Below are 17,255 nucleotides of genomic sequence, written 5' to 3' on the forward strand. Positions count from 1 at the left end.
TTAATCAAGTTGTAATTGGGGAATATTTTGATCTTTTGAATTGGGTTTAGATCTAATCATGGAGAACTAATCTCCCTTTCTTAATCCGACTCAAAGGCTTAATCTTTGGTTGTAAGACTCCCTAATCTTTCCTTAATTATTATTATTGTTCTTAATCTCTTGTGTTTAATTGCTTAATTTTGGAATCCTTGTTAGATTATTTTGATTAAGTGTGGTTTCCTTGTTACATAATCTTTCCAAGTTCCTTAATTTATTGTTGTTGGGTTTATTAAGTGTGATTTCCTTGTAATCCCATGTTGCAACAACTTGTTATTAGACTAATGAATGTGATTTCTTCTTGGTTTAATTAACATTAGAGAGATTAAGTTGTGATTGCTCATTAATTGTGATTTCATTGTGAGTAATTCAACCTATTAGATTCCTATTGCTTCATCTTCTTGTTAATGAATCTATGTGTGTGATTTCCACTAGAGGAATTGATAAGTTGGGTCAATTATTATGTGTGATTTCCTTGTGATTGACTTATAATTAAGGGAATTTGGAGATTTAATCTCACTAATAGGACAATAATATTGATTAGAAGGATTGATTGAGGGGTTTTGTCAACTAAAGTGCCAAACTTTGGGTCGGGTTAAGTTTCTCTTAAAATTAATTAATTTCCATCTTAAAACTCTCTTGCTTGATTACTTGTTGCATACTCTTGTTTGAATTTCCTTTAATTGTCCTTGAAAACCAAACCAAACCCCCCTTTTTTTACATAATTGTTGTTAGCTTGTTACAATTGTTCTAATTACTCTTTTAATTTCACTATTGCAAAACCCATCTTCTCTTGGGTTCGATCCTTTGCTTGCTATTTTACTAGTTTATAATTAGTGCTAATTAGTGTGTTTAGTGGTATATAAATTGTTAATTTGGCCGTCTTTTAGTGCGATATTTTAAGCGTGTCATCCACTATTCTCGATTAATAATATTAGTACCTTTCTCTGGATTATAAAATTATCAACCCAACTCATATAACTAACTCTAGTTATAACTCAATTTGAATATCACTAGATATTCGATCTTGACTATCTTAAGTTACTAAGAAAGCACTTGATTGTTCTTCTAAGTGTTCACACAATTGAACGAGTAAGAAACAATATTAAGTACTATTATCTTATAACGTAACCTCACGAATAATACGCAATTTAAAGAGCACGACTTTTCGTAAAGATTTTCAAATGCAAAACACAAAATACTTTGAAAATAAACTCAATTTGTTTGCAAGGAATTATGTATTTCGAAAAGCTTATTTTTAATGAAAGACTATCATGTATATTTATAGTAGAGAGGAAGATTAGGGTTTGGATCAAAACCCTAATAGATGCCGTGAGATAGGTAGATTATTTCGCAAGAAATAAATCTTATCTCTTCCTTAATTTAATCCATGAGATAATTTAAATTAAGCAAATAAGATAAAAGTAAATCTTATCTTAGCTTAATTTAATCTCTATCATTTTTAAATAAGTAAACAAATTAAATCAAATATATATTTAAGATATGAGAATATCTTGTAAAAATATTATTAGATTTAATTGGATAGGTTACTTGTACGAGAGGACTCACGAAATTAAGATGGCTCAAGATCGTGCGGTCGAAACCCTTGGCCGTGTCCAACTAGGTTGAAAATCCACTTCTGGGATTAGGGTTCGGTCAAATAATCTAGCAAACCCTAGGTAGCATGACGACCCATAAGCCGTTTTACTAACCAATAGGGAAATGCAAATTCTTCTTTATAACAACCCATATTTCATCTCTATCATATACACACATGATTTTGAAACACATTTGAAGAATTTAATCTTTTGAAAATGATTTTAAAATTATTAAAATCGTGCCATAAAATTGCTACTCAAAGTTATAGTAGAAACAACTATAACCTTAAGCTTGGTAAGTAAAGTTATAGGTGAAATAGCTATAACTCTACCTTCCCAATATTATTTCTTAAAGTACCGTTATTAGATGAAGACCTATATTAGCTAATCTATCTGGAGATCTTCAGTGATAGGATCTTCTCTTCGTCTTGATCATAAGCTCTTCATCTTGAGCTTGTTATAGACTTGATCGAGCCTTTTGCTTGAGTGATCGTCATAATTGAAACTTGTTACTGTTACTATGACGCTTTAAGAATCTTTAATGTTATAGCTCAAGCTGCTGTAACATAACTTGAATGATGCTTCACAAATCTTCAATGTTATAGCCAGAGTTGCTATAACATTACTTGCTAAACTTGTAAACTTTAAGTCAATCTAATAAAGACTAAACAAACGATTACGAGAAAGAGTATATATAAAAAAAGGCACACAGTTATCATTATCAAAACTTAATCATATACTTATATGGTCCAACAAATACTAATCATTGGGAAGCGTGCAAAGACAAAAGCCCTCAATCGAGCACTTTATGTTCTCGATCGAGCAAATGCCCAAGTGAAAGTACTCGATCGAGTTGTTTCAAACATTCAATCGAGCAAGCAATTTTTCGGGGTCCTCGATCGAGTAGAAAAGTCACTCGATCGAGCAGACGGAGGAAGAAAGGTCTCGATCGAGTTGTCGCAAACAACTCGATCGAGCTGTTCAGGCTTATATCACCCGAGGGAGTTTCCTTTTCTCTCACCTTATCTTCATGTGCTTGCTTTATGTTCTTCCCTAATTCTTTCGACACCTTCGTTGGCCGTGGTCCCTGCTGCCGCCACACCAGCTACTGCTCCTGGTCTCACTGTCACCACCATAGTGTCAACCCCTACTGTGTTAACACCCGTCACTAATACTGCTGCTCCTGTCCTGGCTGCTGACGAGTAGTTACTGACTAATCACTTCCCCAGTCTGCTGACTGGTTTGGGGAAGTTCATATTATGAGTATTTTTGCATTTCATTCTTTTCATCTCCATTAGTTTTATTTCATTTATTTTTCATTTGTGTTGTATTTTACCTTTCCCAATTATTCTGCTGGTGTTTGCTAGAGGACAATGCGGGCATTGTTCATTTTGGTTTGGGGAGGGTAATGCATCCTTTGAGTCTGCATTTGCATTTTTTTGCATTCACGTTTATTGCATTTTCTGTTTGCATTGTCTTTTATTTTCAAAAAAAAAAAAAAAATGAAAATTTTAAAAACATTGGAAAATTCGAAAAAATACAAAAAAATATTCACGTTTATTTTTGCATTTAGATTGAGTCGGAACGGTGTATTTCGATGATGAAATTGCACTACATATAGTCCTTTTGCTTAAGCCTTGTATAAACTAATATCTTTTAGTATTGTCTTATTGCATAATCTACGAGTTAATGTTGAAATTTAGCTGAAATAATGGACTTGATCTGAAATTTTGGCCACGTACTCATATTTTCTAAGTTTTAGAGCCTTAAAACTGGTGACATCTATGACCAGTTTCATGTAGGATTGTGATAAGTTACTCCTTGCATATCATGTATCATTAATTTGCACAAGTATGAAATTCAATTGCTTATTGCCTGCATACATTCGGGTTAGTGGTTGGTGTCACATGCAGGGAGGTACTTATATTTCATTTTCTTCCATTTTTACCCATTAACTCCACATTTAGCCATAGTTGCCTTTTGACCCTTAACTACATCCAAACATAGTCTGCCTTGTCAAGCTAGTTTAGTGATTGTTTTTGCGGTATATCGTTTATTGAGCCAAATTTGGTTTGTGTTGAAAGTTGGGAGTTAGTATATAGAGAAGCAGAATTGATGAAAACAAGAAGATGAAAAGAGAAAAAGAAAAGAAAAAAAAACCGAAAGAAAAGAAAAAAAAATTGAAAGAATTTGATCAATGTCGGTTTTTGCTCCTATGTTCTTGTTCTATATCTTATGAGGAGTTATTTGATATTCGGTTTGGTGAGTTTGTATGCTGAATTGAGGGCATTGTGCTTAATTTTGATGGATTAGAAGTGGATGTTGTCATTTGGCTTTGTTTATGTAGGTAGCTTGGCTATTACCCTCACATTCCCAAAATGTTTTGCCCTTCTTACCCATTACCTCACTTTTCCAAATTTTTGTAAGCACTCGGCTTTGATGGGACCTTGTTTGGTTGGAATGTATGTGTACGGTAGCTAGAATTGTCTATCATACTATATTGCATGCATGTTTATGTGGGTCGTAGTAAGGTGAGCGATTTCTTATTCTTTCTCTCTTAAATATAATTGCTTACCCTTTGCTTCATGAGAGAAGAGTGACCCGTGAGAGTCCATTATCAAAGGTTTTGCAAGGTCGACGGTTCAGCTTTATTATAGACATCCAATAACTCGTTTGCATTTGACAGTTTTTACTATAAGTAATAGTTTGCTTGCATTAAATTGGTTTAAGTGGACGATTTGTAGCTAGCTCTGAGTTTTTATTCCGTTCCATTAGTTAGTTGCATATAATTTGCTTGGGGACAAGCAAAGGTTTGGTTTGGGGAGATTTGATGCGTGCATTTTATATAGTCTTTTTGAGCCTCATATGCACGCATTTCCATGTAATTTCCGTAGTTTTAGGCTACGAAATGCCCCGAATAGTCTACTTTGGTTCGTTTGGCTTTAATTGCAAGAATGAAGCTGAAAGAAGCAAAACTGAGCTTGTAACTGTCCCTTTCGCTTGCATTTAGGAGAAGGAAGAATTGGAGCGGAAATACTTATTGTCTTGGGATGCGTGAAGTCGTATTGGAAGCTAAATCACACGACTTATGGCGGATTCAGTGGTAGTTGACTCGATCGAGAGGTTTTGCTAGACAATGTAATCGATCGAGATCTTTTTGGAAGTTGAGAAGTCCTCGATCGAACCCCTACTATGTTCGATCGAGATGTGGCATATCGGTGTTACTCGATCGAGTAGATTAAGTGCTCGATCGAGAGGTTTTTGTGAAAAGTTGTTCGATCGAGCTGTTTCAATGTGCTCGATCGAGTAACTTGAGATCTGATGCGATATTTTCTTGCCTGAACTTATTATTTTGATATTTTAAGTTACGTGTTTAAGGAATAAATATCTTTCCTATATAAAGGAAAGACTTAATTAGGTTTAGTCTCTCTTCCTTTTTGATTAATTCTGGTTCGACGTTACTTTGCTTTCTATTTTTCCGGATCTCGTTTGGTGTAATTTCTCTTTACTTTCTTTCTCATTTAATTTAATTCTCTTTTGCAAGCTTTTAATTCTCTTGTCTCTTATTACATCTTTATACCATGTTTGCCATTGTTTTATCAATAGTTATTGCTTTATTTATTGTTATGCGTAGCTAAATCTTTTGTACTAGGATATAGGGGAGCCATGGTAATTAGGGAGTTAAGACTAGGTGATTAGGCTAGGCTGAATTAGGATTGTGCTATTAATAATCGCATTTAATAACAATTAGTTGATTGAGTCGACGCAATTAGCTAGTTGATTCTGTACGCCTTGACCTAGATTGGAAGATTGGAAGAGATAAGACGTGTGCAGTGAACATTAGGTCATTCTAATGACGGCGTAAGCTATGTTAGTAATGTTTTAGGGCGAATAGCGGACCGGAAGGACCTTTTCCCTACCCTGCAGACTGAGTTTATGCCGACCTTTGACCCTAGCTTGGATCCCTAGAAAATCATGGTGAACCGACAATCCTAGCATATCTTTTCCTTATTTGATCTCATCTTACTTTTACAGGAATTTTAGTTTATTTATTGTATTTACCTTTTGCTTTAGTTTAGTACTTCAAACAAACAAACAACCCAGTGACACTGACAGAACTAGTTAGACAAGTAGACTACAAGCAGCCTCCCTGTGGAATACGATATCCGACTTACCTCTGCTACATTAGTTAGTGCCGATTAGGTTTATTTTTGATAGGCTTGCGACAGCCGTGTTACCGGGGTTACCTCCTAAGAGGGACATCGACTTTAGTGTTGAGCTCAAACCGGGGACCAGAGCTTTATCTAAAGCACCGTACGGATGGGGCTTAAAGAGTTAGAAGTGTTGGAGCCGGTGTCCTCCAGTTAGTGCGGATAACGTTATTGCACGTACACTTGTACGGACAAGTGGGAGCTTATTGGGGCTGGTGTCCTCCACAGTTAGTGCAATGACATATAAATCTCTAAAAGGATTAAAGGGTATACTTTTGTATTATTATCAGTTGGTCCACGTTTATCAATAACGGTTGGCTTGCTAGATAAGTTTGACGTTATTGTCATACAGATGGCGGTGATCAACTGGTCCCTAAAAGTCACACCTATAGGATACGTTTGAGAGATGTGACGGTATGAAAATACAGTCATGTTGATGCCTTATATGACTAAGCGGTTAGTCGGAGTTATTGACTAATAATTAGTCAAACGCGATGTTGAGATAATTATTTAATACGGATTAAATAATACTGGCTAAGGTGAATTAAGCGGTTAATTCGTAAATTGAATATAAACGGTTATATTTAATTAATGTATATTGAATTAATTAATTATACAATATTGTCATTGTCGGACAAGTATTAATATGTCGACTGGTTCATGTTACTAGTCGATATTTTAATATCCGATAACGGATGACGATTTATAATTAAAACCCGTCATATACATTTAGCAAAACGAGTCAGACCACGAGTTAAATAAGGAGAAAGTGGAAAGCCCACTCCCTCCCTGAGTAACCGGTCGGTCGACCGAATAGAACAAAAGGAGAGTCCTTCTCTCCTTTTGACCTAATCCTTCTCAGTTGAAGAAAAATTAGGGTTTTGGAGTCTTTTTCTCTGAAATTCTAGATCTCACATCAGAAAACTCACAAAAGCTCTCTCAATATTGCAAGGCAATCAGAGAGAAATTTCTAGCACAAGGGGCATAGTCTCAGACGATCTTGAGTGCAACGATTAGGAGGATATCTGCGTTGATTTCTGTTCTTAGGCCGATTTTACAAAGGACCCGAGGTTGATTCTTATTCTTTTATCGTTTCTCTTGTTTTTCGTTTATGACCATTAATCACATGATAAATTACGTTATAGTCCTAGTTTTAAGGGGTTTTATACGGATTTTTCCCCTCAATTGGTATCAGAGCGAGGCCACGTAAATTTTTCATCGTGATTTTCATAAAACGATTTGAATCGATAATTTTGCCTTGAAAACCGTGATATGTTGTTCACGTCTGATCAGTCGATCGAGGACTGTAGTGTCTCGATCAATTGGTTTTGTTTTCGATTTGTTTTTGCATATTGTTATTATAAACGGTCTTTATAGCAATATGTTAAGGTTTTGTTAATTGTAGATTTAATTTAATATGGATTAGTTCAAAATTGCAATTGGTTTTATTTTGTCAAATCGTTTTCACGAGGGTTTTAATGTTTCAGAATTGTTTTGCTCTCGGTCGAGCGTAATACTACTCGATCGAGAGCTATTCTGTGTTGTTTTATTCGATTGAGTACTCGCAGTACTTGATCGATCTTTTTAAAACCCTAACTGTTCGATCGAGAGGTAAAGTGTTTTGGCAGCGCTGAAAAATTATTTTTCCATGTTTTAATTTTTCTTTTGGCCATAAAATGTAGATTATACGGATTTTGTACACTCGCTTGATTGTGAAACGGTTCACACACGTGCCATTTAATTATTTTAAAGCGGTTTAAAGTAACGGATTGTAATGGATTAAAATTAAGTTGATAAAAGCGGCTTTGTCACATAATTTTAATCGTTAAAAGGTGGTTTGGATAAATTTAACATAATTACGGAATTATGTCACGAATAAATTTTGTTTTAGTTGATGCATCTTTTATTTATCGTTACTTTTGAATGCCATGAATGTTTTATTATGTATTTAATTTTACAAACGGTTGTAACTTAGTGTGGCCTTAGTAGAACGTGTTACCGTAATGATGGAACACGGTCTTGGTTGTATTTTGAGATCTCGCATCTCCGTTTTGGATTTTTCCTTGTAATTACAGTTTTAATTTAGAATGTAAATAGGTTTATATTTTGTAATTTTTGAATTGTAATTTTGACGAGACCAAAGATGGAGATCGGATGCTCACTCCCGCTGCATGAACCAAGATGAAACATCAAGACAAGCTTCTCGGGTCCAACGGTGGATTCCAAAGTTGTATTATGTTAATTTTGCTAGGATAGGCCACACTATGACTTTAATTTACGTTTTGCATTTTTTTATGTTTTTCATCGTAACGATAGTTTGCATCATATTCCGCCTAAAACCAAACCACCTAATATTTGCATGAAAACTGACTCATATAGAGGTTACGCGTTAGTTTTCTATGACATACAGATGTCACACGGTCTTTATAAGCCATCACCTAAGTTAATTCATTCACGCAATGCTAGATTTTCATTCACTTAAAATGAATTAAAACTAAGTTGATGGGATCTTCCTCGTATAACCAAAAATTGAGAATAGTCTTTATAAGTCAAACTCCAATGAATCCCTTCTTCGTCGGTAGGCATAATATGACCCCTTCTACGTCGGGTAAGTTGGAACTGATTGACCTATTTTATCTCAACACTATGGTCACTCGTACGATCCTGTGATTATGGTGGACTAAAGATAGGATTTACGGAAATCTATCGACCAAGAGTTCTAACGGTAGAACTAGCCAAACAGTTGGCTTATCAATTTACGGAAATTGAGTCTTGGGATCATTTGTATAATTCTTGAGGTAGATCGATTATACAAGTGCAATGAGTCTACACGTTAAAATGAATTTTAAATAGACTTAAATCACCTCGATGAGTTGCTTATTACGTTTTGTTTTTCCTTCTTTTTAGTGTAGAACACGATCATTTAAACTGCTAATAAAAAAATGGCTGGCCGTACGGACGACCCAATGCCAAGTGCCACATTGGACCGTGAGTCTTGGCTTCGGATCTTCATGAATCAGATGAATCAGTCTACTCGACTGAAGAATGATGGATCAAACTTTGCGGACTGGGAGGCGACATTACGGAATGCTGCCATTGCTGACGGGAAGCTCAAATATCTGATAGAGCCCATCCCGCCAAACCCAGGCCCCACGGCTGGAGCTAACGAGATCGCCACGTATAGCGATTTCGTCATGGAAGCGGGTGCGATAAAGAACGTACTCATTTTTGCAATGGAATCCAATTTGCAGAAACGCTTCATAGCCCAAGGTGCAAACAAGATTTTCACCACGCTCACTAAGGAATTCTCGAAAGCACCGAGAATCGTGACCTATGAGCATACCTGTCGCTTCTTTGAGGCGAAACTCCAGAAGGGCCAACCGGTTAGCCCACACATTCTCGGCATGATTGAGAATGTCGAGAAACTGGAGGCACTTGATTGTCGGATCAGAGAACATCGTGATTGACCGCATGCTTCATTCACTCCACGATGGTTTTGCGCTCTTTAGAGCCAATTACTATATGAATGATTTGAAGAAAAGTCCTCATGCACTACACTCCCTTCTCGTACAGACCGAGAAGGACATGAAGTTTAGTGGGAGCCTGAAACAGGATGTTCTCATTGTGTCAAACAAGGGCAAGGGTAAGGGCAAAGCTCGAGCACTCCTAGCGGTAGGTGTCCGATGTTTAAGAAGTCGGGATCAGGTAAGAGTGGGCCTGGTGAGTCGAGCACCTCACTAGGCGCGACAAAGAGCAAGGACGGTAACATGGAATGCCATCATTGCCACAAGACTGGGCATTGGAGGTGTACATGTCCTGTATACCGTGAGGACATAAAAGCAGGTCGCGTTACTCCTGTTGGTATGTCTACTTCTTCTTCTTTTATTCATATGATTGAGATTAACCACGCAAGTTACGGAACTTGGGTACTAGATACTGGTTGTGGTTCTCATCTGTGCAATCATGTGCAGGGGCTCCGAAACATCGAACCCCTCGTAAAGGGTGAGGTGGACCTGCGTGTCGGGAATGGAGCACGAGTGGCTGCCGTCTCGAGGGAAAGATATGTGATCCAGCTTCCTAGCGGATTTGAGTTATTTTTATATAACTGCTATTATGTACCCAGTTTATCTAAAAACATTATTTCAGTTTCTGCACTTGACAAACTTGGGTTTTCATTTGTAATAGAGAATAATAGCTGTATTTTCTCGTTACACGATATGATTTATGGCAAGGAAGTCTCCATGAATGGAATTTATGTTTTAGATCAAACCACCGAAATATTGCACGTAATGAATAAGAAGTTAAAGGTTGGTGACAAAGATCAAACTTATCTATGGCACTGCCGTATGGGACACATTAATGATAAACGCGTTAAACAGCTCATACAGAATGGAGCTATCTCGGCCTTTGATTTTGAATCATTTGGCACATGTGAATCATGTCTCATTTGTAAGATGACTCGAATTTCCTTCAAAGGTGTTGGAATGCGCGCTGCTGACCTATTAGGACTCATACATACGGATGTGTGTGGACCTATGTCAATCACCGCACGAGAAGGCTATAGGTATTTCATCACTTTCACGGACGATTTAAGTAGATATGGATATGTCTACTTAATGAAGCATAAAAGTGAGTCCTTTGAGAAATTCAAAGAATACCAGAATCGGGTACAGAACCAACTGGGTAGAAAGATTAAAACACTACGATCAGATCGTGGTGGCGAGTATCTTTCACACGAGTTTGATCAACACCTTAAGGACTGTGGGATTGTCTTACAGTTAACTCCACCTGGAACACCTCAGTTGAATGGTGTGTCCGAACGGAGAAATCGAACACTACTTGATATGGTTCGATCCATGATGAGTCATACCGTATTGCCTGATTCATTGTGTTGTTATGCTCTTAATTTGCTCTAATACTTAATCAAGTCCGTCTAAAGTCATGTGACAAGACTCCATATGAACTATGGAAGGGAACGGTCCCTAACTTGTCCTTTATACGGGTTTGGGGCTGCGAGGCTTATGTCAAGTGGAGACACGAGGATAAGCTCGGCCCGCGAGCGGTCAAGACGTACTTTATAGGTTATCCTAAATGAACATTTGGTCATTACTTCTATTCGCCAACCGAACAACGTGTATTTGTTGCGGCTAGTGCGACATTCTTAGAGAAGGAGTTTCTCGAGAACGCGAGGAGTAATAGAACCTTCGAACTGTCGGAGATTCCAGAACCAAATGCCGAGCAACCATTGGAGGAACCAGTTCCTTCAATCCCGGCTGCGGTTAGTATTCCTGAGGAACCTAGGAGGTCGGGTAGAGTCTCTATTCCTCCGGACAGATACATTGGTATGGTCGAGGAACATGACATAGATGACATTCTGCTCTTAACGAGTAGTGAACCCGCAACCTATAAAGGTGCCATGACTAGTTCCGACTCAAAGCTATGGCTTGAGGCCATGCAATCCGAGATGGACTCCATGTATGAGAACAACGTATGGGATCTTGTTGACTTACCTGCTAAGGTTCGTCCCCTTCAATGCAAATGGCTTTACAAGATAAAGCATTCTGTGGAAGGTCAACAAGATATCTATAAAGCACGACTAGTTGCTAAAGGTTTCACCCAAGTGCCAGGTTTGCACTACGATGAAATTTTTGCACCCGTAGTCATGCTGCGCTCCATTCGGATTATCTTAGCGATTGCCGCTTTTCATGACTATGAAATTTGGCAGATGGATGTGAAAACCGCCTTCTTAAACGGTTATTTGGAGGAAGAGTTGTACATGGTACAACCCGAAGGTTTCATCGATCCTGAACATCCTAAGAAAGTGTGCAAGCTTAAGCGTTCCATTTATGGACTTAAGCAAGCTTCTCGGAGTTGAAATCATCGTTTCCACCAAGTGATAAAAGAGAATGGATTTACTCGATCGGTCGAGGAACCATGTCTATACATCAAGTCGAGTGGGAGCAAGATTGTCTTCCTAATATTGTATGTTGATGACATATTCCTGATTGGGAATGACATACCTCTCTTAACTTCGGTAAAAGTATGGTTGAAGAACCATTTCCAGATGAAAGATCTGGGTGAGGCACAAAGAATTTTGGGCATCCGTATCTATCGAGATAGATCACGTCGGATGTTATCTCTCGATCAGGAGTCTTATATAGACAAGATTCTAGAGAGATTCAGCATGACTAACTCCAAAAAGGGGTTTCTTCCTATGACTCCAGGGGTTCATTTGAGCAAGTCTCAGGCACCAGAGACACCGGAAGAGATAGAGCGCATGACCCGGATTCCTTATGCTTCGGCTATAGGATCAATCATGTATGCCATGATATGCACACGTCCAGACGTGGCATATGCATTGAGTATGACGAGTCGATTCCAACAGCATCCAGGTGAATCACATTGGATGGCTGTTAAGAACATTCTTAAGTACCTACGGAGGACTAAAGATTGGGCATTGACTTATGGAGGCGATCAAAAGCTATGCGAACCTAAGCATTCTGCAGATGCTAGCTTTCATATGGATCGAGATGACTCGAAATCTCAGTCTGGATTCGTTTTTACTCTTAACGGCGCTGCAGTCAGCTGGAAGAGTTCCAAACAAAGTGTTACAGCAGATTCTATGTAATACCCCATATTTTATATAATCGATTAAACGGATATTATTATATATTAGTATTATACATTTTATATTGGTTGCATCGTAATATCGTGAATGTTATTAAGTCGGGTTTATATCGTATATGTTGAGTCGGGCTACATCACATTTTGTCTTTTGGGTCAAGAATCGTATCACCCATTTACCCATCTACATATACCCAACGACCATACCCGTTTAACCCATATGCCTTACTCGAAACATGTAACCACCATTTACCCTAAACCTAATCTAAGAGCCGCTCTCTCTCTCCCCTGTTTTCATTTTATCATTCATAAAACCATTTCTAAACCTAGAGAAAGGGAGAGGAAGAAGAATTGTCGAGCCTTTCATTTGATTGAAGATTTCTCATCGATTCCAACCTAATTCGATTTCCCTGTTTGTAAGTCGATTTCATTCCATTGTTTATACTGTTTTAAAGTGTTCGTCTTCAAAAAGTTTGAAAAGAGAGTCCTATTTATTTGATGTCTAGTTTATGCATATAAAATCTCGTAGTAAAATTCTTTGTGGTTTGTCCTAGGTGATTTATTTATGAACATGTCGCTGAAAAGTCCGCGAATCTGATTTGGTTGTGGAAAATGATTTGAAACACTAATTTTTATGTCGATTCAGTTATGAGTCTTCTTTATACATCATCTTTGTATAGTCTAGATGATAATAGGATTTGGAATTACTGCAAAATAATGTTTTAAACTCGTTTTATGAATCAATACTTTTTATGCGACGGTTTCTGTCAGTTTTTGGAAATCAGTCTGAAAACCCTTGATAACTTTGGAATTTGAGAAAAACATGTTGGATATAATTTGTAGCTAAGACTCATGGGGTTCCAATCCAATTGGCCTTGTATCAATTTGATTTTTCTGGAATTAGTTATGTATTTTATACCGAGTCTGCCATGTGCAGAAAAATCAGGGAAAGTCGTGTTTGTTCCTTAAGTTGATATTCCTATTAAATTACGATGAGTCTAGGTTATGTGAATGATTAATTGACTGAGTAGGTGGTAATTATACATAATTATTTTATGTAGGTGATGGATATGTGAAGGATCATAATTGATTGCTTGTGCGTGCTTGGATTGCGAAAAGGTAGGGAAATACACTTGACTTATTATCGTTGTTGTTGAATTGTGTTGACTTGTTTGTGTTTCATATGACCAAACTGTGAACGTTGACTTGATTCGTGGTTGTTGATTCATGTTATGATTCATATCCTGGATTGTGCTTGATTGAATTGATCGTATTGAGTATATTATCACAACATTCGGTAACCGGCATGATTCTATGATTTACCAGTTCAATGATATACATATTGTGTTGCATTAATTTCTTGAGCATTCATATGCATTGGAGATGGAGGATGTTGTGGTGACGTGGTGTGGTGATGATGATGTTGTGATAAGGCCCAGGCGGGTTCTGCAGGACTCGCCCTGGTGTCCTCAGTTGCGAGCTGGCAGATCGGCTACGGTCGATATATAGTCTACCGGGGATCGGTATGGCTGGGTTGTACGGGTTATGAGTCGCGATGAGATGGTGGTGGTGACGGAGGAGCATGCATATCATATTTTGTTGTTTTATTGTATTCCCTACTCAACCTCGTGGTTGACCCTGTGTATTCGTGAACACCTGTGACGATCCAAATATTGGGGAGCAGGCTTGACAGGTTTATGAGATAGGATGGGAGCTTGATGGGCGTGAGACACTGGATCAGAAGACTTAGTAGCTAGATCATCATTTAGAAGACCTTCACTTTTATTTATGTTAGTTCTTTGTAATTTGATGTAAATGAGGTTTTGTAAAAAGTTAAGTTAAAGAAATTATGTAATTTGCCTTGGAGTTTAATTTGTTATTCACTTTCGGAAACCGAGATGGTAACAGTCCGGTTTATTAGGGAATGTCTTGCTAGAGGCTCCTTTATAAATCGGGGTGTTACAAAGTGGTATCAGAGCGAACGATCCTCAGGTCTAAACCAATGAACCCAATGAACGTAGGATGTGTCTAAATAAAATTAACCCCTGGGAATAAACTATTAGGAGCTCACAGTGCGGTTAAGAAGGCGCCCTTAATGCGTGCTCTTTTGCCCTCTCAGTTTTGAACCAGGTAAACCGAGATAAATTGAGTGAATGGGGTAGTTAGAAGGAAAACCTTGGATATAATCGAGTGGATGTACACCTTGAGACCCGTATATTCTAACCACTCTTCAGGACAACGTTACGGTAAGTATTTTGTATGAATGATGACGTGATCATATGATGTTGTGGAGGTGAGAAATAAATTTTCGTGTTCAGGTTGATAATCAATGAAGTGTTGGATTGTGGTAATCGTGAGCGTAGAAATAATTGCGAATTGATGATATTTATCTGGATGGATGTTGAATGACGTGTTGATAGTGCTATTATGTCTAATGATATGCGGTTATGTGATCCCGAAGCCATGCTAGTATAGTATTGTGATAGTAATCAGAAACACTATTGAATTGCATGTTTCTAGTCATAGCAATCGTGATTTAGATGTAAGGAGTAGATCGAGATGCGAAGGGATTCTATGGGATAGAAGTTTACGTAAGTACAAAGTGTGAGATTTAAGTTGGGATGGGTTAGTATACATAGTATGTTCATAAGAGCTTGTAACATAGTAAAGAATGACCTAGTGCTGAAACTCGTTTTGTTTGATTTTACTCTTTAATTAACCTTACTGCCATTTCTTTTCTGTTTATTGCCTATGGATGAAAATTTTATGGGAGATAGCCTCGGGAGTTAGTGTTCATTTGGCGTTGGTTTCATGCTTATAGGATATACGAATTAGGAGTAATAAATATTTTAGTGGGTTGTGGTCAGGAAGTTCCTGTGCAGTGATGTTTTGACCAACGATTTTGGAAAAATCCTCATTTAAATTGTATTAATAGTTTTTGCATAATTCCAACTCCATCGATCAGAAGATTCGCATATGTTTTAAAATTGATAAGCCACGGAAATTCTTGATGTTTCTATATTAAATGGTAAGTTTTGCAAACTGACCCAAGTTTCGGACCAATTGCTGTCACATACTTGTTTGGACCAACTGAGTTGTAAAATTCTTTAAAAATGGAATTCTTGAGCTTTGGACCTAATTCTTTTCTCATGAATTATTAACTCTCTATATGTTATAAAAAGTAATATAACTCAAGTTTTCGTTGAACGGTTATTTATTCGTGATTTTTGGAAGTTACAACGTGAATCATAACTTGTAAAATGTGAATTCTATGTTGAGTTTTCGTACAGTTGTTCGATTATTTCATGAGCCTTATTAATGTGAAATTATAGTGTCCTTATATGATGATAGTAGCACACATATTCATTGGTTATGTGTCTTAACAAGTGATAAAAAAAAAAAATTAAAGTTTAGTTTATAACATTGTTGGCATGATAGTATGTGTGAAATTGAATAGCTTAATCTGATCATGAATCGAGGGTGAAATATTTTATACGAGTCTAGTTGTTGCATATTTTATATATGTTTGGCATGTTGTAATATCTCTGGTGTGTTCATCATATTTGTATAGTGGTCGGATATATATAAATATAAAACTATATTGTCATATCTTGGTAAAGTTGGTGGTGTTCAATGTTAACTTGATTGTTCTAATATACTCGCGTGAATATTTATAATAATTATGTTTAAATGTTTACACATGGATGGTAGTAATGAGTATGTCTAAATGTTCACACATGTAGGATGTCATCTGAGTTCTCATGTCTTTTATGTGAGTCTGTGTGCCTATAGTTATACTTATTACTTTCATTGCATTAATTTATTTCAGTTGAACCTAAACTTATGATATGATAATAAAATAGTGTTGTAGTTCCTTATTGGATATGTTCATAGTTGTATTGTCATGAAATGCTAAGGTGATTGTTGCAATTGTCACGATATTTGAAATATAGTTGATATAGTTACGATATAGCTACGGTATTTGAAATATATTCTCGAACCGTCGAATTATAATGAGATAACCCTTTGATGATTCACATGTCATGCGTATGTTTAAATGATAGTCGTTATAGTTACGTTTAATTGAGCCGCGAGTTGCCTATTTGTTCAAACCGTGCAAACCAGAGAGCTTGTTCACCTTGCTAATCTTTTGTCATAGATAATGTTTTACAAGTTATATGATGGTATATGTACATGTTTAAGTTGTTTATGCGATATCTTTTTTTTTTTTTTTTTTTTTTTGCTGAAAATGAATTATACTGAGTTGATGGATACAATTGAATGGTATGGTTGCTAAAATGTTAAACATATGTGTGATATGGAAGTAATTTTGTTGTTATTGGGAATCATATGTCTGTTTCTTTTACTGGGAGGTGTGATATGTTTCATAACTGATGTGGTGGAAACCGTGTGATAATCTAAATTATAAGTTCTAAGTATGTTGTTGAGTGTTGTATTCATCGGCCTAATTCTTGACCTGGGTTAGTAAGTAAGTAAATGGTTGTATGGACATGTATGGGTTAGTAAGTGTGTACTATCTAAAAGGTCTCCGATTAAATGTCAGTAGTCGTATTAGCCGTGAATATAACTGAGTAAAGAAGTGCAACTAAAATCCCGATGTTGAGGTAATAGTCGTTCATTAGTAAAGATAGGACTGAAATGAATAAGATGAACTCAAATTATGAAATATGAGTCGACACCTAAGCTTGCATTGTTTGAAGGAATTGAATTAAGTTTATCGATTTTGAGTTTCGTAGTAAGTCAGTAAATGGATTCTATGGACGGC

Source organism: Silene latifolia, chromosome 11 (genome assembly GCF_048544455.1).
Source record: "Silene latifolia isolate original U9 population chromosome 11, ASM4854445v1, whole genome shotgun sequence".
Taxonomy (NCBI): Eukaryota; Viridiplantae; Streptophyta; class Magnoliopsida; order Caryophyllales; family Caryophyllaceae; genus Silene; species Silene latifolia.